General features: G+C 34.7%; 1 pseudogene; it reads left to right on the forward strand.

The window, feature by feature from the left end:
- Positions 1–654: 654 nt before the first annotated feature.
- Positions 655–22,126, forward strand: LOC109436811 (UDP-glucuronosyltransferase 2B31; annotated as a pseudogene).
- The last annotated feature ends 1,507 nt before the right edge of the window (positions 22,127–23,633 follow it).

Consider the following 23,633-nt stretch of genomic DNA (forward strand, 5'->3'; position numbering starts at 1 on the left):
TACATTTAGGGTGATTATTGATAAGTGATGATTTCCTGTCATTCTATCTTTTTATATTTAGGGTAATTGACATTTATATTTAGGGTGATTATTGATAATTGAGGATTTTCTGTCATTCTATCTTTTGTTTTCTGGTGGCTCGGTGTCTTCATTGTTTCTTTGCCTTTTTCTTGCTGTCTGTTATTTCAGGGTGGTGATATTCTACGATTTTTCCCTTTTCCCCTTTTTAACTGTGTTGTTTTGTCTTTCTATTGAATTGTAAGAATTCCTTATATATTCCTGATACAAGTCCTTTATCAGATTTATGATTTGCAAATATATTCTCCAGTTCTGTGGGTTGTCATTTCACTCTCTTCATGGTGTCCTTTAATGCACAATTTTTTTTATTTTTTTCATTAGGTCAAATTAATTATTTCTACTTTGGTTGCCTATGCTTTTATATCCAAGAAACCACTGTCAAATCTAAGGTCAAGAAGATTTACTCCTATGTTTTCTTCTAACAGTTTTACAGTTCATAAAGTTTTTGATTCATATTAAGCTAATTTTTGTACATGATGTGAGTTAAGAATCAACTTTATTTTTTATGACTTACCCTACCTCTTTAACAAAAGACGATGTGGAGGTTTTGTTCACACAGCTGATCTCTAAGTGGATATGTATAAGTCAAAAGATACATTATGGACATATTTTTCACTAATGCAAATCTTTGCAGAATTTTCTAACTCTGGTGAAAAGCTCTGTAAATTTGTCATTTTTAACAAGAAACTTACGACAAAACTACAAGAATCAAGGTTTGATGTCATTTTTGCAGATGCCATGGTACCCTGTGGGAGCTGCTGGCTGAGATACTTAAAATACCTTTAGTATACAGTCTCCGCTTCTTTCCAGGCAACACAATTGAAAAGTAGTGGAGGACTTCCAACCCCTCCATCCTATGTACCTATTGTTTTGTCAGGATTAAGTGATCCAATGACATTCATAGAGAGGGTACGAAATATGATATATATGCTTTACTTTGACTTCTGGTTCCAAACATTTCATAAGAAGTGGGATCAGTTTTACAGCCAAGTACGAGGTAAGTCATGTTTTCAGTTGGTAGCATGAAGTCCTAACTTTTGTAGGACCTCGGGAGGTGTTTGTGTAAATAGTAAGTTAGAGGAATTTGTCTTTTATAAGGGAAATGATAAAATAAAATTATAAAGTGATCTTTCAATCTCACAAATATTATAGAATGCTTAAATTATAAGGTCACTTTGAACCCTGTTGTCAATTACTAATATAGGACATTCCAGGAAGTTGGAGACCACAAATTTAAGCAATCACATACCCATTCTTTTTTGTTTGTTTGTAATAGTCTTTATTTTACAGAGGAGTTTTAGGTCTATAGCAATATTAAGTAGAGATTTACCATATATGCCCTGTCCCATCACATGTGCCTTCTATCATCAACACTCTTACCAGGGAATTACATTTGTTACAATTAATGAAAATATATTGACATATCATCACCATCCAAAGTCCACAGTTCACATAAAGTTTCACTCTTGATATACAGTCTATGATTTTGGACAAATTCATAATGTCATGTATCTACTATTATAGTATTGTACAGAGTAGTTTCACTGCCTGACATGCATAGCTTATTTTCATTGAAATTATTTTGCCATATTACCCAAAGGATCTTTCACAATTGAGAGATAAAGTGGCTCTATTTCAGACTTAGGAAACTGATTAATTACATTCTTTCACTAAGTACTTACAAATCACCTGTTTTAAACGCCTAAAATCTTGTTGAAGGATGGACAATCAAGTTATTAGCTGATTTTTAAAAAACTATGTCTCCATTAAAGACAAAATGAGCCAAAATTAAGGGTGGACACATCTTTTTCCATACTTTATGAAATATTTTCAGCTATTTTCTTCACATACTTTTATTTACTACACAAATATTAATTAAGTTCTTAACATGAACCAAGTGTAATAGTAGCCAAACTCTCTTTTGAGAGTTTCCAAATAACAATAGTGATAATCACAGTTTACTTGGAAAATCTAGGAACAAGGGAATAGCTTGCTAAATTATAGAATCTAGACTGGGTATTCTACGGAAAGTTGCTTTCATGTGAATGTAGGGTTAATTGATTGAGGAGTTGAAATCATTGTTTACATTTGCATTAGTTAGTTTTGAAGCTTTACACAGTAAACAAATACATGTTTAATATAGATTAATAATTTTTATGATGCTGAATATACTGCTGTGACATTAGACATAAAAGTTTACTATACTTTGTATATAAATACAAACACACACACACACACACACACACACATATATAATATTTTCAAACCAAGGCACCTTTAAACATCTTTGTCTACATTATTCCAAGATCCTTTTAGAAAATTACCTGGTATATTCACATTACAATATTCTGATTTTTCTACCTTTTGTTTCCTTTTCCCTTCAGGAAAACCTACTACAATAACTGATAAATAATTAAACCCACTACAATAATAAAAGGGGAAAGCTGAAATGTGGCTCATTCGAAGCTACCAGAATTTTGAATTTCCTCACCCACTCTTGCCACATTTTGAATTTGTTGTAGGACGCCACTGCAAACCTGAGATAAAACCTACTACTGTTTGTTTTGCTTTATTTTGCATTTTCAGTAGGAGTATATCTGTGTTCTTTGTTTAGAATGTTTGATCACAATGTGAGAGATATGAGGAACTGGGTAAAATGAACTGACAATTAAAATTTTAAATATTTCAATACCATTAGAAGAATCTGAATTTCATTATCATTAGAAAATAAAGTATTACACCCGGTAGACTTTAGGAATAGGGTCAGTTAATTAAGTAAATTAAATTATTCAACACATAAGAAACTGTCAACCATTCATTCAAACAATATTCTTAAAGTGACTAGCATAGTCCAGAGATAAGTACTAGAAAGCTAGATATTCAGAGAAATAATGTAGACACAATATCCATCATAGACATGTAACATGCTGCTGGAAAAGATGGAATATAGCAAGTAATTAAAAATTGTGTGAAAAGTTTTATAAAGAAAAACGACAATACTTGAGAACACCCAGCAGGAATCATACAAAGTATTTCATATCATCGATAATTGAGACCTGAAATATGTGCAGTAATAGGAGGAAGGGATAGGGAGAAAGACACAAAAGATAAAGCAGGAAGAATAATGACAGTTCCCAAAAAGTTTAATTCAGTATATCAGGAAGGGGTTGAATAAAGAGGCAGATGATGCTGGGGAAGTTAGAGATTAAGTAATTATAAGTATTTTGAAGCATCTAATAAAAGGATTCAGGAGCCAATAAAAAGGAGAAAAGGGAGTGAAAATCGAGAGAGATGAGATTTCCTTTTAAAAAACCCCCTCAAGTTACAGTCACTAGATTGAATTGCACAGGAGCAAGAGTGGAAAGGCAGACCATACATGAGGTTGTTGTGTGAGTTCAGGCAACACGTGATGGAAAGCTAAACATTAAAAATATGACTACACCTACTCTTACAATATCAACCTCATATTTCTACTCAATAGAAAAAAATTACCTAATCCTCATAAAATATTTAAAATGTGTCTGGCACATATATAGAGTATGAACTATTATCACTATTGTTATTTTTGTTAATATAACTAAGGATATTATTAGTAACCTAATATGTGTCATCCTATCTTGATGATTCCTTATTTAATAAGAACTGGTTTCCAATAGATCAAGATTGCTTTCTATCAAAGTCATAGAGAACATATGAGAACATGTGAAGTACTTAAAAGTAAATGTATACATAATTTGGTGATCAGATGAGCAAGTTGAAATACTAAAAAAAAATTGTAAGGATTTAGGCTCATCACCAGTATTCTAGCTTAAAGGGAACACCATTCCTCAATGATATAAATGTGTGTCCCAATAATATTGGCAACCAAACCCAACGTTCACTTGTCTTCACTACAGCATTTAAACAATTCCTCATTTAAGATCCCAGGGTTTGACACCTAGAGCATAAAAGAGATTTGCTTATTACAGCAGATATTCTCTGCCTGTACAAAATCTCAGTAAAGATTCCTCAGCAAAAATATTTCTCATCATCATAGCTGCCTGTCAAAAATGATGACAGGGAATATGTACAATACAGGAGAGATCCAAGATGGCCAAGTAGACATAAACACTGTGTCTGCTTCCTTCCATGAACAAATTAAAATTACAACTAAGTTATAGAACATTCAATGTAGAGAACCTTCAGAAGTCTAGCTGAACAGAAGTTTTATGACTAAGGATATAAAGAAGCCACATTAAGACTGGTAGGAAGGGTGGAGATGCAGAAAAGGCAAACCCAAAACCTCCATGTGGAGGCTGAGAACCAGGAGGGATAGCTCATCCATGGAGCTTACCCCAGAGGAGCGAGAGACCCCAGCTACACACCAGCCTCCCCAACCCAGAGTACTGGTTCCAGGACGAGGAACCCCCATAACCTCTGGCTGTGAAACAGTGGGGATTTCTACCATTCGGAGAGGGAAGTTAGAGGGAAACCCAGGCGTTCCCTTACATGTCCTGTGCACAGACTCTCTTACTCCCAAGGCACTCACCTTGTGCTCCAGCAGGGGGACAGTGGAGGGTGTCGGAGACATATGGGGACACACTGAGTTGTATGGCTTTGAGTTGAGGGCTGGAGGACAGTCGACGTTTTACTTGTGAGGGGTTCTGGTCCTGTGCAGCTGGCAGGTAGGAGCAATTTTTCCTGTGTTGATCCATCTCCCTATGCTTATGGTCAAATCTGAACCTGATTGGCCTGATGAGCTCCACAGCTCCATTCCGCTGACTCACTGGGACCCCAACCCACCCAACTCTCTCAATGAAGGAGGCACTCTCTCCAAGAGCAGCAAGCCCTGACCATACTGCATTCTTTCTTGGAAAACTATCAGAGTCCTAAAGAACCCAGGCAGGTGGTGACTGGCCTTGGTGTGCTCTCAGACTTCTGCTGAGAAGTTTCAGGCTCATCACCAGCAACAACCCAGAATTTACATTAACCTGATTACCTCAACTCTTCCCACTCTAGTGATTCCTTGAGACCCTGCCTCACCCAACTTGCATACCACACGAGGCATTATCGGTAGCTGAACCTTAAAGGAGTTGACAGGTGGCAGCAGGCCTCAGGGCGTTCTGGCATTTTGTGAAGCAACCCAAGGCCTGGTAGTGGTGGCAGACGTCCTCAGCTCACATGTCCTCTCCCACATGCCTCCAGGGTTAGTGCAGGCAGTGAACAACCAAGGATTGTTTTGTAGCTCTTATTAGGTTGCCCCTAGCTGGCCACAGGCTATGGGTGACCTGGGCCTGCACCAGAGCCCCTCGCAAGAAGCTCCAGAACCAACATATTTGGAAGTTAGCTTCAGATCACAGCAGAGCACTACTCAATTAGCCCCACAAGTGGCATATCAAAAGGGTGGTCTCAATAGGCACCAGAGCCCACTGGAGCAAATCCCATTCATTGGGGTAAGGCCCCCGCACAGCAGCCTGTAAGCTGTGGATGTAGCAAAATCCCCCAGCCAGTCATCCTGAGGGTCAGTAACACCCACTGAGGTGCCAATAGCAATCAAGGCTCAACTATAATGAGGGCACACACAAGGGACACTCCTGGAGCACCCAGTGCAGGTGACCAGAAAGACCGTGCCAATGGGCCCCACAGAGCACCTACTACATAAGGCCACCTGGCTAAAGCTGGGAGATACAGCAGATCTACCTAATACATAGACATAAACAACAATGCAGCCAAAATGAAGAAACAAAGAAATACATCCCAAATGAAAGAACAGGAGAAAACTCCAGAAAAAGATCTAAACAAAATGGAGACAAGCAACCTACCAGAAACAGAGTTCAAAACAATAGTTATAAGGATGCTCAAGGAATTTAGTGAGAACTCCAACAAAGAAAGCAAGCATAAAAAATGTCATAGAAACCATAAAAAGAACCAGTCAGAAGTGAAAAATGCAATAACTGAAATGAAGAATGCACTAGACAGAATCACCATCAGACTGGATAAAGCAGAGGACCGAATCAATGATGTGGAAGACAAGATAGCATAAAACACCTAATTGGGAGAGCAGAAAGAAAAACGAATACAAAAAACGAGGACAGTTTAAGAGACCTCTGGACAACATGAAGCATAACAACATTCACATCATAGGGGTACCAGAAAAAGAAGAGAGAAAAGAAAGCAAGGGATTGAGAACCTATTTGAAGAACTAATCACTGAAACTTTTCCTGACCTGGTGAAGAAAACAGACATCCAAACCCAGAAAGTGCAGAGTCCCAATCAAGATGAACCCAAAAAGGCCCACAAGGCACATTATAATTCGAATGGCAAAGGTTAAAAACAATGAATCCTAAAAGCAGCAAGAGAAAGGCAACTAGTAACTTATAAGGGAACTCCCATAAGGTTGTCAGCTTATTTCTTAATAGAAATTTTGCAGGTCAGAAGGGATTGGCACAAAATGTTCAGTGTAATGAAAAGCAAAGACCGACAACCAAGATTAGTAGACCCAGAAAAGCTATCATTTAGAATTGAAGAACAGATACAGAGCCTCCCAGACAAGAAAAAGCTAAAGGAGTTCATCACCACCAAACCAGCATTAAAAGGAATGTTAGAGGGTCTTCTTTAAGATGGAAAAAAATAATCAAAATTATGAATAAAAAAATGGCAATTACATATCTACTACATATCTATCAACAACTACTTTCAATGTAAATGAATTGAATGCTCCACTCAAAATACATAAGAGGGCTGAATGGACATGGAAACAAGACCCTTACATATGCTGCATTCAAGAGACTCACTTCAGATTGAAAGACACACACAGATGGAGTATAAAGGGATGGGAAAAGATATTTAATGAAAACGGGGGGAAAAAAAGTTGGGGTACCAATACTAATACCAGACAAAACAGACTTTAAAACAAAGCTGTAACAAGAGACAAAAAAGGACCAAGCAATCTCACTTCAGGGTATTTATCTGAATAAACCCAAACGCTACTTCGAGGGAACATGTGCATCCATATGTTCATTACAGCATTGTTTACAAAGGCCAAGATGAGGCAGCCTGGGTGTCTGTCAATGGATGAATGGATAAAGAGGAGGTGATACATATATACAATGGAACATTGCTCAGCCAGGGAAGGGAATGGGTTCTTGCCACCTGCAGTGGCATGGATGGACCTAGAGGGAACTGTGCTGAGTGAAGTATGTGAGACAGTGATGAGACAGATGCAATGTGATTTCACTTATATGTGGACTCTAAAGAACAAAACAAACAAACAAAACAGAAACAAACTCATAGACATAGAGAACATTTTGATGGTTGCCAGATGGGAAGGGGGTTGGGGATGAGTGAAAGAGGGGAAGGGATTAAGAAGTACAAATTGGTTGTTACCTAGTAATCATGGGGATTTAAGATATAGCATAAGGAATATAGTCAATAATATTGTAATAACTATGTATGGTGTCAGATGGGAGGGGGTTGACGGCAGTGTGTAAAAGAGGAAGGGAGTAAGTAGTACAAACTTATAGTTACAAAATAGTCATAGGGATGTAAAGTATAGGGAATATAGTCAATAATATGGTAATAACTGTGTATAGTGCAATAATATGGTAATAACTATGTATATTGCAATTATTGAATATAGTCAATAATATGGTAATAACTATGTATAGTGCAAAACTAGTCAGGAGGATCACTTCTTCAATTATATAAATGTCTAAACAATATGTGTACAGCTGAAATTAATATAAAACAACATTGAAGGCCAACTGTAATTGAAAAATTTTAAAAGGGGTAGGGGAAAGGTGAAGGGGAATAAGAGGTGCAAATTTCCAGGTATAGAAGAAATAAGTCATAGGGATGGTCAATAATATTGTGATAGCGTGGTACGGTGTCAGATGGTTGCTGGACTTATCATGGCGATCACTTCTTTAGGTATATAAATGTTGAATAACTATGGGGTACACCTGAAACTAATACAATATTATATGTTAGCTATATTTTAATAAAATTTTTTTAAAAAGAAGAATTTGGCAAATGGCAACAAGATTCTTAAAAATGCATATAGATTTTGACTTTATAATATACTCATATGATACTATACAGATAAAAATAATCAAGATGTGTAAAAATGTATATAAATTTCACAGAGGATATTCCTGAATGAGAAGTAGGGGTGAATCTTGGATCCTTTTGACTTCTTTTCATACTTTTCCAGATGTTCTATCAATGAACATGTCTCGTTTTTATAAGGATGTCACAAAATGAGAATGACCAGCCTATGTCAATGTCTTAATCTATAAGGAGAGACTGTATTACTATAGTACTGTAGGGAACCATCTTCCACAGCACAGTTGAAGAAAGCTACTGGCAGAGAGGTAATGAGACAAAACATTGAACACCGGTAACTATAATGTTGCTACAGGTTACTGGCGTCCCACAGATTATGAGGATTCACAATGTTAACCATAGAAAAATACAGTGATGTTCATATAAAACTAATGCCATCAAGGTGGAATTATACTTTTGAACAATTATCTGGACAATGCAGAGTTTGCAAGGTGTTAAGTTTGAAAAACTTTTCCTCTTTTCTTTATTCTGTAAACAAACAAATAAACAAAAACAACTTGAAAAAGAAGCTTTACAACGATTAGGATGAGAGGATGAGAAAATATATTGTTTATATTGGACGGACTAGGTCACTGTTTTCCAGAGAGAAAATAACAAATAATGAATTAAAACAGGACGGGGAAAAAATGATGACTACGCAGTTTTGATAAAATATAAAGGAAACTTTTGGCTTGTCTACTTTGTGTTTTTGGTAGAAGAGTACATTGAGCAGAGGAATTACTCTAACCTAGAAAGTAATATATTACGTTGGTGCAAAAGTAATTTCAGTTTAAAAGATTAACATTGCAAAACCGCAACTACTTTTGCACCTACCTTATAAATATGAATTGAATTTGAATTGAGCTACTTAGGAGGGTGACCAGATCTCTGCTGCAGAAAGCCCAGCTGTACCTCTCCCACTGTGGAGCAGGTGATCCCTTGGATGATAAAGCCCCTCATAACCAGTGACACTCAGCACATTCTACTAGGACGTCCATTTTGCAATATGATTTCAGGGCAAAAGCTGTCATGTGTAAACAAGACAGAAGTATGGTCACTCAAATAAATACTATACAATTATAGCATTTCTGAATTATAAAAAGGAATCTTAGGGCTATTTAATGGAAATTCCACACAGGAAAGCCAGACTCATGAATGACAGTCCTGAACCTCCAGCCTTTAAAGATTGATTTATGGGGAGAGTTTTGGAAATACTGACAAAGGTTAAGGTGAGGTCATAATATACTTTTTCTTAGTGTTTATAGTCAGAGAAATAAAATACAAAGACAAAACAAAAATATAATTATCTAAAAAACCAGCTTAGATTAAACACAAGTGATTTAAGTAGAACTATAAAAATAAAGAATTAAAGGTGAGTTAATAGCCTGCTGTTTGGCTGCCTTCCAAGAATCTATGTTAGTAATTAATAACAATTATAAATGAAAAGTTTGCATATAATATTGTCTAAGGGCATTTCCTCCTCAGTACTATATGTACAGACTGTATTTCATTTCTTGCTTTTACACACACAAACACACATTTCACAAATATGCATTATAAAGGAAATATGTAACAGATCAATTGTACGCTCCCAAAGGAAATGGGAGATTAGGTATACTATAAACAGCTACTGATGAAAAAGTAATGGAGTTTCCTCAAAAAGTTAAGTATAGAATTATCGTTTAGTCCAGCAATTCCACTTATAGTTATATATCCAAAACAATGGAAATTAGGATCATGATGAGACATTCATTTGAACACCCACCTTCACAGCAGCACTATTCACAAGAGTCAAAAGGTGGAAACGTGTCAATCAACAGGTGAATCACTAAACAAAATTTGGTATTTATGCACAATGAAATATTCTCAAGCTTAAAATAGAGAATATTCTAACACATGCTACAACATGGATGAAACTTAAGGACATTATGCTAAGTGAAATGGATTACTTACAAAAGATAAATACTGCTAGATATATGACGTATTTAGTCAAATTCATGAAAACAGAAAGTAGAATATCATTTGCCAGAGACTGATGAAAGTGGAAATGGGGAAAAACTCTATAATGGGTATAGTTCCAAATTTGCAAAATGAAAAGTTCTGCAGATTGGTTGTATAACAAAAAGAATATATTTAACATTACTGAACTCTTAGGAAAGTTTAAGATGGCAAATTTTAGGTTATATGTATTTTACTACAATTTTTAAAAAGGCACTACATTAATTCCTGATAATACTTGCTTTTCTCTTGGTAGTTGTTTGTAGCCATCCTTTCAATAGTGTTTGCTGTGCTGTTCTTTTATGAAGCAAATGTTTCTCCACAGGAAATGTAAGAGTTTGCCCAGAGCTCTGAGGAAAATGGTATTGTGGTATTTTCTCTGGGGTCAATGGTCAATAACATGACAGAAGAAAGAGCCAATGTGATTGCATCAGCCCTTGCCCAGATTCCACAAAAGGCGAGACAAAAATACCCTAATAGCTTCAATTTATCTCAGATATCAGTTTAAAACCAAAACACATACAGCAGGAGCTAAAGTGATGCAAGGATGTTTTTGATTGACAATAACTTTGGCATTAAAATTGTGATAACCAAGAAGTGCATTTATGAGATACAGAGTGAAGTTTGGTATCATAATGGTATTCTAGCTAGGTACACATATCACCAAATTCTGTCCTGTCATTTGTCCCTTTTCCTGGAAGGATTCCTGAGTGCATAGCAGATAATACAGAAGTTCTCAGAAAGGAGTTAAATTTTCACAGTAACATTAAACAGAAAGGCAACATGCCCTTTAGGCCAGGTCATCTAGGCCTCTCTTACTTCCCCTGAATTTTGGAATAGGCCTATGCCCTGTGTTTTTCAGGGTGCTATTCAGAGAAAGGATGTCCAAGGCTCACGAAGCTGCATCCAGGTACCCAAACCAGCCATGGCGATTTCGATAAAGAGAAAAACTGGCCCATAAAAAAGAAAGAGAAAACCTCCCTGGTGGGCTGGGCCCTGCTAAAGTCTGAAGCAGGAAGACTTAAAACAAAAGATGGAGGTGGGTCCGTCCCTTAAGGTGGCCACGTGCTTTATAAAATGTGGGCCAAGGAGAAATAAATATAAAATAGAGCATCCAGAAGCAAGGCCGGTATGGGACAGTTTCAGATGCCCCCTTCTCCATGAAATACGGTAAGAAATCATTTTTAATACATACATTTGCAGTCTCTGGGTATTTGTGAACTACTTTTTAACTTCCTAACAGATGTAGCTTTCTCCGTATCACCCATGATAGTTTGCTGAGAACCTGAAGTTACATGAATACTCACACAGCAAATAGATGTAAACCACTTCTAAGCTAGAATCCAGCTTGAGGATTGCTTGGGAATCCCAAAATCTGGACCTAATTTTGGTACCGAGCCTGGAAATGGCGTGGCCAGTTATGATTAATTAACCATATTAATCAATGCTGTCAGTACATTGTAGCACATCATGAAGTGTTAACAGTAGGGTGAATAAAATTTAGCATCATCACATTTGATCTTTTTCCACAGCTATACTTTTCTTTATGAAGTGCCAATGTGCTCCTTTGTACATTTTAAGAATTTTCAATCCTAGCCATAGTGATAACACTATACTTAGGTAAAAATTATCACTTGACATGTTTCTTAGAAGCAGATTAATAATTAGCAAGCTAGAAGAAGCTAAGCATACTTACTTATTAAGTAAAAATTATTTATTAATAAATTGCTAAAATTCACAATTACTTTTCACAAATAGCTTATTGCATTGATTTTGTAAATCAAAAGATGTAAAACTCTAATAAAATAACTTATGGAACTAGCGGACATAAAAAAAGCACTTCCCTCATCACACAAAAAGAAATAAATAAACGGAGACAGTATGCTGAAGAAAACGGAATACTCTAAATATCAAACTTTCTTTTACATAAACTTACTGGTAGCCATTCAAAAAAAAAAATCTAGAGCTGAAATACATACTGTAACAAAAGGAGAAAGAGAAGGAAAAATCACAGAATACCACCACACAGAAATAATAGTCAACAACAACAAAGCAAAGAAACAATGGAGACACAGCCTTACCAGAAAACTAAAGATAGAATGATAGGAAATCCTCACATATCAATAATCACCCTACATGTAAATGGACTGAATTCACCAATAAAAAGGCATAGAGTAGCAGATTGGATTAAAAAAACTAAACCCAACCATATGCTGTCTCCAAGAGACACATCTCAGCTACAAGGACACAGATTTAAAGTGAAAGGGTGAAAATTGACACTCCAAGCAAATGGTATCCAGAGAAAATCAGGTGTAGCCATACTGACATCAGAAGAAACAGACTTCAGGGTAAAAAACGTAACAAGAGACAAAGATGGACATTTCACAATGGTAAAGGGGACTATACAACAAGAAGACATACCAGTCATCAACATTTATGCCCCCAATCAGGGAGCACTGAAATATACCAAGCAACTACTGACAGAACTAAAGGGAGAAACAGACCAAAACACAATTATACTAGGGGACCTAAATACATCATTGACAGCTGTGGATAGATCATCCAAACAGAAAATAAATAAAGAAATAGCAGCCCTAAATGACACATTGGATGAAATGGACATAACTGACATTTATAGAGCACTTCATCCTAAAACATCAGACTATACATTCTATTCTAGTGTACATGGAACATTCCCAAGGATAGACCATATATCAGGACATAAAACTAGCCTCAGCAAATTTAAGAAGACTGAAATCTTATCAAGCATATTCTCTGATCACAAGGCTTTGAAATTGGATATCAACTGCAAAAATGAAGCAGGAAAAAACACAAATACATGGAGATTAAACAACATATCTTAAAGAACGACCAGGTCAAAAAAGAAATAAGAGGAGAGGTCAAAAGATACATAGAAACAAATTAGAATGAAAATACATCCTACCAAAATTTTGGGGATGCAGCAAAAGCAGTTTTAAGAGGGAAATTTATATCATTACAGGCCTATCTCAAGAAACAAGAAAAATCCCAAATAAATAACCCCACGTTACACCTTAAAGAACTGAAAAAGAAGAACAAATGAAACCCAAGGTCAGCAGAAGAAAGGGAATAATAAAAATCAGAGCAGAACTAAATGAAATAGAGAACAAAAAGACTATAGAAAAAATTAATGTGACAAAGAGCTGGTTCTTTGAAAAGATTAACAAAATTGACAAACCCTTGACTAGACTTACTAAGATAAAAAGAGAAAAGACATTAATAAAACCAGAAATGAAAGAGGGGAAGTTATCACGGATGCTACAGAAATATAAAGGATCATCCAAGAATACAATAAAGGAATATATGCCACCAAATTCAATAACCTAGAAGAAAAGGCCAAGTTCTTAGAAACATACAGCCTTTCTGGCCTGAACAGAGAAGAATTGGAAAATCTAACAAGACCGATCACCGGTAATGAAATTGAATCAGTCGTCTAAAACCTTCCCAAAAGCAAAAGTCAGGGACCAGATCTGGCTTCACTAGTGAATTCTACCAAACTTTCCAAGAGGATCTAATACCAATCCTGCTCAAAATCTTCCAAAAAATTGAAGAAGAGACAGTACTCCCTCACTCATTTTATGAGGCCAACATTACCCTGATACCAAAACCTGGTAAGGACAAAACAAAAAAAGAAAACTACAGACCAATATCTCTGATGAATACAGATGCAAAAATCCTAAACAAAATTCTAGCAAATCGAATGCAACAATACATTAACAAGATTATTCATCACGACCAAGTAGGGTTTATCCCAGGGGCACAAGGATGGTTCAACATATGCAAATCCATCAATGTGATATATTGCATAAACAAAGGACAAAAATCATATGATTATATCAATTGATGCAGAAAAAGCATTTGACAAGATACAACATCCATTTATGATTAAACTACTTAATAAAATAGGTACAGAAGGAAAATACCTTAACATAATAAAGGTGATACATGATAAACCCTCAGCTAATCTCGTAATTAACGGTGAAAAACTGAAGCCCTTTGCTCTACGTTCAGGAACAAGACAGGGCTGTCCCCTATCACCTCTGCTTTTCAACATACTGTTGGAAGTCCTCGCCAGAGCAATCAGGCAAGAGAAAGAAATAAAAGGCATCCAAATTGGGAATGAAGAAGCTAAACTGTCACTCTTTGCAGATGACATGATGCTGTATAGAGAAAACCCTAAAGACTCCACCAAAAAGCTATTAGAAACAGTCAACGAATACAGTAAAGTTGCTGGCTACAAAATCAACGTGCAAAAGTCCATTGCATTCTTATACACTAACAATGAAATCTCAGAAAAAGAAATAAAAAAATCAATTCCTTTTGCAATTGCAGCAAAAAGAATAAAATACCTAGGAATAAACTTAACCAAGGATGTGAAGGACCTATATGCTGAAAACTATAAGACATTTTTAAAAGAAACTGAAGAAGACACAAAGAAATGGAAAGACATTCCGTGCTCATGGATTGGAAGAATCAACACAGTTAAAATGACAATATTACCCAAAGCAATATACAGATTTAATGCAGTCCCCATCAAAATCCCAATGACATTTTTTAAAGAAACAGAACAAAAAATCATCAGATTTGTTTGAAACCACAAAAGAGCCCAAATAGCCAAAGCAATCTTAAGAAAAAAGAACAATGCTGGAGGTATCACACTCCCTGACTTTAGCTTGTACTACAGGGCCACAATAATCAAAACACCATGGCATTGGCAGAAAAACAGACACATAGACCAATGGAATAGAATTGAGAACCCAGAAATAAAACCACATAAGTATGGACAGATAATTTTTGACAAAGAAACAAAAAACATACAATGGAGAAAAGATAGCCTCTTCAATAAATGGTGCTGGGAGATTTGGAAATTTATTTGCAAAAGAATGAAACTGGACTGCTATCTGTCACCATGTACCAAAATTAATTCAAACTGGATCAAATACTTAAGCATAAGGCCTGAAACAATAAACTGCATAGAAGAAAACATAGGTACTAAATTTATGGACCTTGGGTTCAAAGAGCATTTTATGAATTTGACCCCAAAGGCAAGGGAAGTAAAACCTAAAATAAATGAATGGGACTATATCAAACTAAAAAGCTTCTGCACAGCAAAAGAAACCATCAACAAAATAAAGAGGGAACCAACAAAACAGGAGAAGATATTTGCAAACAAAGCCTCCGATAAGGAACTAATACCCAAAATATATAAGGAACTCAAACAACTCAAGAACAAGAAAGCAAACAATCCAGTTGAAAAATGGGCAGAGGACTTGGAGAGACATTTCTCCAAAGAGGACATACAAATGGCAAATAGACATATGAAAAAATGCTCAACATCACTAATCATCAGAGAAATGCAAATAAAAACCACAATGAGATATCACCTCACCCCAGTCAGAATGGCTATCATCAACAAGACAAATAGTAACAAGTGTTGGAGAGGCTGTGGAGAAAAAGGAACCCTCATACACTGTTGGTGGGAATGCAGACTGGTGCAGCCACTATGGAAGGCAGTGTGGAGGTTCCTCAAAAAATTACGAATAGAATTACCATATGACCCAGCAATCCCTCTCCTGGGTATCTACCCAAAAAATCTGAAAACATTTATACATAAAGACACATGTGCTCCAATGTTCACTGCAGCTTTATTTACGGTGGCCAAGACATGGAAACAACCAAAATGTCCTTCGATAGACGAATGGATAAAGAAGTTGTGGTATATATACACAATGGAATACCATTCAGCGGTAAGAACAGATGACGTAGGACCATTTGTGACAACATGGATGGATTGAGATTATAATGCTAAGCGAAATAAGTCAGACAGATAAAGCAGAGAACCACATGATTTCACTGATATGTGGTATATAAACCAAAAACAACAAAAGAACAAGACAAACAAATGAAAAACAAAAACTCATAGACACAGACAATAGTGGTTACCAGAGGGTAAGGCGGGGGTGGTAGATGAGGGTAAAGGGGATCAAATATATGGTGATAGAAGGAGAACTGACTCTGGATGGTGAACACACAATGGGATTTATAGATGATATAATACGGAATTGTACACCTGAAATCTATGTAACTTTACTAACAAATGTCACCCTGTTAAACTCTAATTAAAACAAAACTATAATAAAACCGAAAATATATATACATATAGTAAATCTGAAAGAGAGATAGTAAAATAGTTAAAACAAAATATATGTGAAAATTATTAATTTGATACTGTTTTTGCACTAAAATTACATGACTATCTAAGGTATTTTATATGCTTGACATGATCATTGACAATCTCATTTGTCTAACCCCTAAATGTGAAACATCATTGCATTCATACCAATTGAATACAAAAATAAGTACATGTAATTAATGTGAGTATTCTTCCTATATCAGTGTTTTATTCGTTCTCATTATCTAACATCTCTTGTCCTCATTTCCTTAGCTGTAATATGTAAGGGGTTTAACTAGATGTCTCTTAATCTATTTAGAATCTAACACACTAAAATTTGTAGTTACTATTGGAATAAGTTACTCACTTTACCCTAACAGGTTATATGGAAATTTGATGGCAAAAAAAACACACACACACAAAACAACAGATACCTTAGTACCAAATGCTTGGCTCTATAAATGGATCCCCTAGAATGACCTTTTTGGTAAGACTCTGGAAAACACTGAAATGAGAATCAGTCCAACCACAGTGCTAAAAAATTAACCAAGACATTTACTGAACATTTCTTATTGAAAACCTCAAAAATAAAAATTAACGTTGTTACATATAGTTCCCTGGCCTAGGGGAAAAGGATAAGCTATAACAGTTGGCATTTTTTATAGTTAACACTCCTTATGGCCAGAAACAAAGTATCTTCATTTCATGTGTAGTAACCTGTCACAAAGAATATTCCAACACTTTCTGGCTTGTCACTCTCTTAATTATTTCTTTACACCAGTCCTTTTCCCCAGTCTGAGGGTGTATCAGGTGCCACAAAAATAACATCTCTTTTATTACTAGTAACCCTCTATTTTCTATAGAAAAAAATCCAGTTTTTTTTCACGAAGTGGTAACACATTTTATCATAGAGTATACCCTATCCTTTCTCTTATTGCTGTGTCATCACCATCATACTTTAGGAATGATGAAGTATCATATAGGAATGCTGCCTTGAAAGACAAAAGAGCAGACTCAGTGACTTCACTATTCATTGACAGAATATATTCTAATATGCTATGCCCCTACTTTTTCTTTTCTGCCTATACTCTTTTTTTTTTAATCCAGAATATTCTCTTTCCAGAATATTTGTCCACTGGCAACCTATATTCATTTTTCAAGTCACAGGAAACACACCAGTCTTCTACGTAGCCTTCACTACCTCTCCAGCAGACTTAGGTGTCTCTTTGAGTTCTGAAAGACATTTTAATGCAGTCTAAAGTGTATACTAATCTGTTATCTAAATACACTTTCTCTTTCAGAACCTTTATTGCCCAACTCTCATTTTATTCTAAGACTTATAATTAACAATTTGCTGAAATTCACTCAATCCTAGGTCATCCAAAAACCAAAGCCTTTATAACTGATGGTGGAACCAACGGCATCTGAGGCGATCGATCTACCACGGGATCCCCATGGTGGGCATTCCTTTGTTTGCGGAACAATTTGATAACATTGCTCACATGAAGGCCAAGGAAGCAGTTGTCAGATTGGACTTCAACACAATGTCAAGTACAGATTTGCTCAATGCATTGAAGACAGTCATTAATGAGCCTCTGTATCACAATTTTTGGACAGGTTCTTGTCAACAGTGAATATGAATTTCATCCCATTTTCAGAAGCTAATTTTAAAATTATTAACATGATTTAACCCATCTTAAATCTCTTATTTTTAATCAGACACTTATTTCAAAGTTGACTTTTAATACCATTGATTTAATAGGTAACCAACTAGTGCAACAATTTTTTACACAAAAATTGCCAAGTTATATAGGTAATTGTAAAAAGGACACATTTAAAAAATATATGATAGAACCATAGAAAAAAATAATGATGGACAAGAATATTATAAATTATATCAATTCACTATCTAAAATTTCTGAAATTATCTTTTTGCTCAAAATTGATTTTATCATTTATATTTTGTAATAAAATATATAATACCACAAAATTCACTTGTTTAAAGTATAAAATTCAAATACATATGGTAGGTTTACAGAGCTATGAAATCATCACTATAATATAAATTAAGGACATTTTAATCACCCCTAAATGGAAATGTCATGCATTAGAATTCACTTCCAATTACCTCCTCCCCTACACACATACACACTCAAGGAACCATTAATCAACTTTCTATCTCTATAGATTAGCCCTTCTGGATATTTCATATAAATGGAATCATACAACATATAATCTTTTATAATTAATTGGCTTAATTCATGTAGCATAATATTTTTGAATTTCTTTTCTGTTGTAGCTTTGTACTGCTGAATAATATTTTATGATATAAATATAGCATGTTTTATTTATCCATCTATCAGTTCAGGGGCATTTTGGTGTTCTGAAATTTGGCTATAATGAATACTGCATCATATTTCTGTGTGAATATATGTTTTCATTCGTTTTGGGTAGATATCTATAAGTCGATTCTGGGTTATGGTAACTTTATGATTAACTGCTAAACTGATGTCCAAAGAGTTTGCACCATTTTACATTTCTACCAGCTATGTATGAGGGTTCCATTTTCCACATTATCGTGAATACTTGTTATCATCAGTCTTTTTTATTGCAGGCATCCTAGCAGGTATGAAATAGCCTCTCTTTGTGGTCTCGATTAGCATTTCCCTTATAGCCAAAGAAGTTGAGCATCTATTCTTGTGCTTATTGGCCATTCATCTATCTTATTTGGGGAAACGTCTATTTCAATGCTTTGCCAGTTTTTTTATTGGGTTAGTTGTCCTCGTTATTGGATTGTAGAGACTCTTCATATACTATAGAAACAAATACCTATATTTGCAAATATATTTTTTCCCAGTCTAGTTGGTTGATTTCTTGCTCTCCTATCGGTGTTATTTCAAGCAGAAAACGTTTCAATTTTGATACAATTTTAATGATTAAGTTTTTCCACATTGCAAAGGAAAATAACATTGTGAAATTTGTAGTGCCTAGCATTGCGACTATCAGTTGAACATTTATTACTACCCTCAGCATTATTATTATATTAAAATATATTTTACTATATTAAAATATTACATCAATGTAATTATAGTATATTAATATAATTATATTATATTAACATGTTATATTAATATTAAACACCTACGGGATACTTTAAAAAATGAATTATCAAGAACAAAACGATAGTACAATTGAATTACAAAATAATTTTAAAGGATACAAGAAAGTATAAGAAAAAAGGTTTGATAAACAGAAAACATAGGGTAAGGTAATAGACGCAAATGTAAAAATGTCAGTAGTTACAGTAAATCTAAACAGCCTAAATCTTTTAAACACAAAGATTGTCAGGCTGGATTTCAAAAACTAACTATATACTGTTTACAAGATATGCTTAAATAGTAGTGTACAAGAAGATTGTAAGTATAAAGATAGAAAAAAGATCTATTTCAGCAGTAACCATACAAAGATATTGTACTAATATAAAACACAGTAGACAAGAAGCACTACTAAAAATAAAGATATTTCAGAATGATAAATAGGTTAATCGTTCAATAAAATAAAAATTATTCATTAGTAACACCTACTAATAAATCCACCAAATAAACAAAGTAAAATTAGACAAAAAGGAAAAACAAAGTGTACAAATATATAACCATAACAGGACATTTTAAAATACATTTCTCAATGATATAGAAAAAAAATGACACAATAATAGGTACCCAAAATTTTGAAGAACATGTTTAAAATGTAACTTATTTTATCTATCTATGTATAAATAAATATATTCCACAAGCTACATAGAAGCACCCTCCTGGACCCTTTCACTGCTCCCTTCCTCAAATATAAAACAATGGGAAAACATGTATTTCAAGAGCATATTAATTTACTAATGGAATTGGCCATATATGCTTTAGCATAAACCAAGATGCAGTATTTGAAAATATTCATATGATAAAGAGTATCTTGTTTGGCCAGACTAGAATTGTTAGAACCGTAAGAAAAGATAACTAAAAAATCTCTGAATTTGAAAAGTAACCATATATTTCTAAATAATTCAGTGTCAACAAAGAAATCATAATCATAAATTCACCTTCTCATCAAATCTACTTCTAGGTATGTATACTACAAAAATGCATAAATATGTAATCCAAAAGATGTATAGAAGAATGTTTATAACAGCATTAGTAGTAATGGCTAAAAAATTACTAATAGTCAAAATATCCATTGATCATTAAATATAGAGATAATTTGTGGTATTGTCATACATTGAAATACTATATAGTAATTAACCAACAACTGCTATAGAAAAGACAAAAACAAATGAGTATATATTATGATTCTGTTATATAAACAAAAAAACTAATTTATGGTATTAAAAGTCAGGATAATAGTTAATTTGGGGAAAGAACAGTGAAAAGATCCAAGAATGGGGTGCTTCTATGTAGCTTGTGGAATTCTTTATCAATATCTGTACAATAGGTATATTGGTATGTCCATTTCATGGCAATTTTCTTGCTAATTTTTAAATTTTGAGCTGATCCCTAGGATATGTGTTTTTCTTATGTACTTTATACATAAATTGAAGGTATATTTTACTAAATGTATTGTACTTAGAAATTCTAGGAATCAAATAGTAAGAAAAAAAATCAAATAAAAAAGAAATGCCTAGGGTTGCTATCATAGTGTGGGCAGGAAAAGCCTCTCTGAGATGTGACACTGGAAGAGGTAGAAGCAGCCCTGGGATGTTGCAGGGAAGACTGCTCCAGGAGAGGGACAAAGGTGACAGAAAGTGCAAAGATGCTCATGTGAGAAAACATTTGGCAGCTCAATGAATAGCTAAGGGTCAACGTGACTACCACAGAATGTGCACAGGACAAAGTGATAGAAGAGGTTGCCAGGGTACTGTCCATCTAAGGTCCTACTCGTATAGGGCAAATAATAGATTTGGCTTTTATTCTAAATGTGATGAGAAGCCAGATAGAAACTTTGAGCAGAGGAGTGTCATAATCTGATGTTTGAAAAAAAAAAATTATTCTGGCTACTGGGTCGAAAATAGACAGTAGAGTTATGAAGAGTAGAAGCCCAGAGACTGGTGAGGAAGCATTTCTCCCTCCACGACACAATTCCTCTTTAAAAATTCAAGGGCATTATCCTAAATAAGCATTTCTATCATTCAATATATAGCATATAGAATTGCTATCATTTCCTCTGCTAAAAAAGATTTAACTTTTCTACCTATTTTCCATCATCACCGATTTTTCAATCAGCAAATTCCAATTTAGGAATTCGAACTTTCTTGAGACCCAAATAAAAATCTGCTACTACTTCTGTAATTCTAAGGCATGTATTTTAAATCATTTGTTTGACAAAAACCTTTCATGGTTTTGAATTGTTTGAGCAAATTAACTTCCTTTCAATGTTGGTGTCTTTTTGTTTCTCCTTTAGATATAAAAAGAATACTATAAAATTATCAAGAATTCACCATGACCAGTCAATGAAACCTCTAGATCGACCAATCTTCTGGATCAAGTTTGTCATGCACCACAAAGGAACCCAAACACCTGTGGCCAGCCTCCTATGACCTCAACCGGTTCTAGTACCACTCTTTGGATGTGATTGGGTTCTTGCTGGCCTGTGTGGCAACTACTATATTTGTCATCACAAAATGTTGTCTGTTTTGTTGCCAAAGTGTGCTAAAACAGGAAAGAAGGGAAAAAGGGATTAGTTGTATCTGAAGACTGAAGCTGGTATGCCTCACAGATGGGACTCTTCCAGTATATTCCAGCAAGAAGTTGTGATGTAAGGATCCCTTCCTCTTGTGACAGAACAATGTTTCACAATTTAGCTTGAGAGTTCAAAATTTGTTTAAGTGATTTACTACCTGTTTGAGTTAGAAATATTTCATTCCAGAGAGAAAAAACTGGCAAAAAATTAGTAACAAACTATGGGTTTATACTGAAATTTACAGTTCTAATTTATAAGCAATACCAAAAAACAAAAATTGAATGTTTCATATATTGTGTATGGACACAGAAACATTAAAATGTCTACACATAGTACCCATATTATTTTGCAGATACTCAGAATATTTTAACTTTGCTTTGGTGCAGAATTTTGTAGCTTTAACATTTGCTAAGGAAACTGTTCAGGGCTTGGAATTCTGTAAATAGATTCACCCTTCCATTTCATTTTGGGAGACCAATAATGCCCCTTTGCTTTTACTGTACATCCAGCCTCAGCATCATTTGTTACCTAAAAACATGACAAGTTGTTTGTCTTTATCCAGTTTAAGTCATTTCCCAGTGGAATGTTTGCTGAATTAGAATTATAATAGCTGCTACCTGCTTCCTATTATAAAATTGAGCTATTTGTGAAAGTCTTTGATTCCACAAACTAATTCTCTTTTCCTCATGTCCTTTAAAAATATTCACCTGGTTGCTTTCACTCTCATATTCAGTATTTGATAATGAATGTAAAGTCTCAATTACAGATTAAGATAATATAAAACCTGTACTCTAAAGGGACTTAATGGATTTTTCATTCTCTCAAATGTGTGTGTATGTGGGGGGGGTGTATACTTCTTTCAAAACAAGACATAACATCACTTAGCTACTTATAGATATGGGGTGAAATTCAATGTGTTTTTTTAATACAATTTTAAATAATGACTACTATTCTATATAACCATACTAGATCAGCATGTCTCATTCTTTTGTCTCTTTCTTCAGGACACTATTTCCCCATTCCTCCCATAACTCTTACATATAAACATTAAATCCTTTGTTATGACAAAGAACAATATAATCAACATTTTTACTAAAACCTAGGCACACTATGACTGACATAAGCAGTAACAATGAGAAGAACACAAAAATTACACAAATACTATGGGAAATGGGTAAATCAAATCAAAGGAACCTAAAGGCTCTCCTGAAACCTACACATCAGGACAGCACTTTATCGTCAAAGTGGTCCAGAATAGGAAAAGTATTTATTGGTCTTTATTGGTCAAGAAGATTACTATCAAAGTTTTAAAACATTCTCTAGCCAAAGGCATGAAATTTATTTTAAAAACAAATTAAAACTATGATGCTAGGGGAATTACAGAAAAAAATTACTACAGAATTTCTCATACAACTTCTCCAGATAAATGACAGAAAAATTTTAAAAGAAAAATAGAATATAGTACCATAGTATATATTATTATTAAATCATGTATTTATACTTAAATAATTTACCTCAAATCTAGCCTGCAACACAGGTA

The sequence above is a fragment of the Rhinolophus sinicus genome, linkage group LG02 (genome assembly GCF_036562045.2).
Source record: "Rhinolophus sinicus isolate RSC01 linkage group LG02, ASM3656204v1, whole genome shotgun sequence".
In the NCBI taxonomy this organism is placed as follows: domain Eukaryota; kingdom Metazoa; phylum Chordata; class Mammalia; order Chiroptera; family Rhinolophidae; genus Rhinolophus; species Rhinolophus sinicus.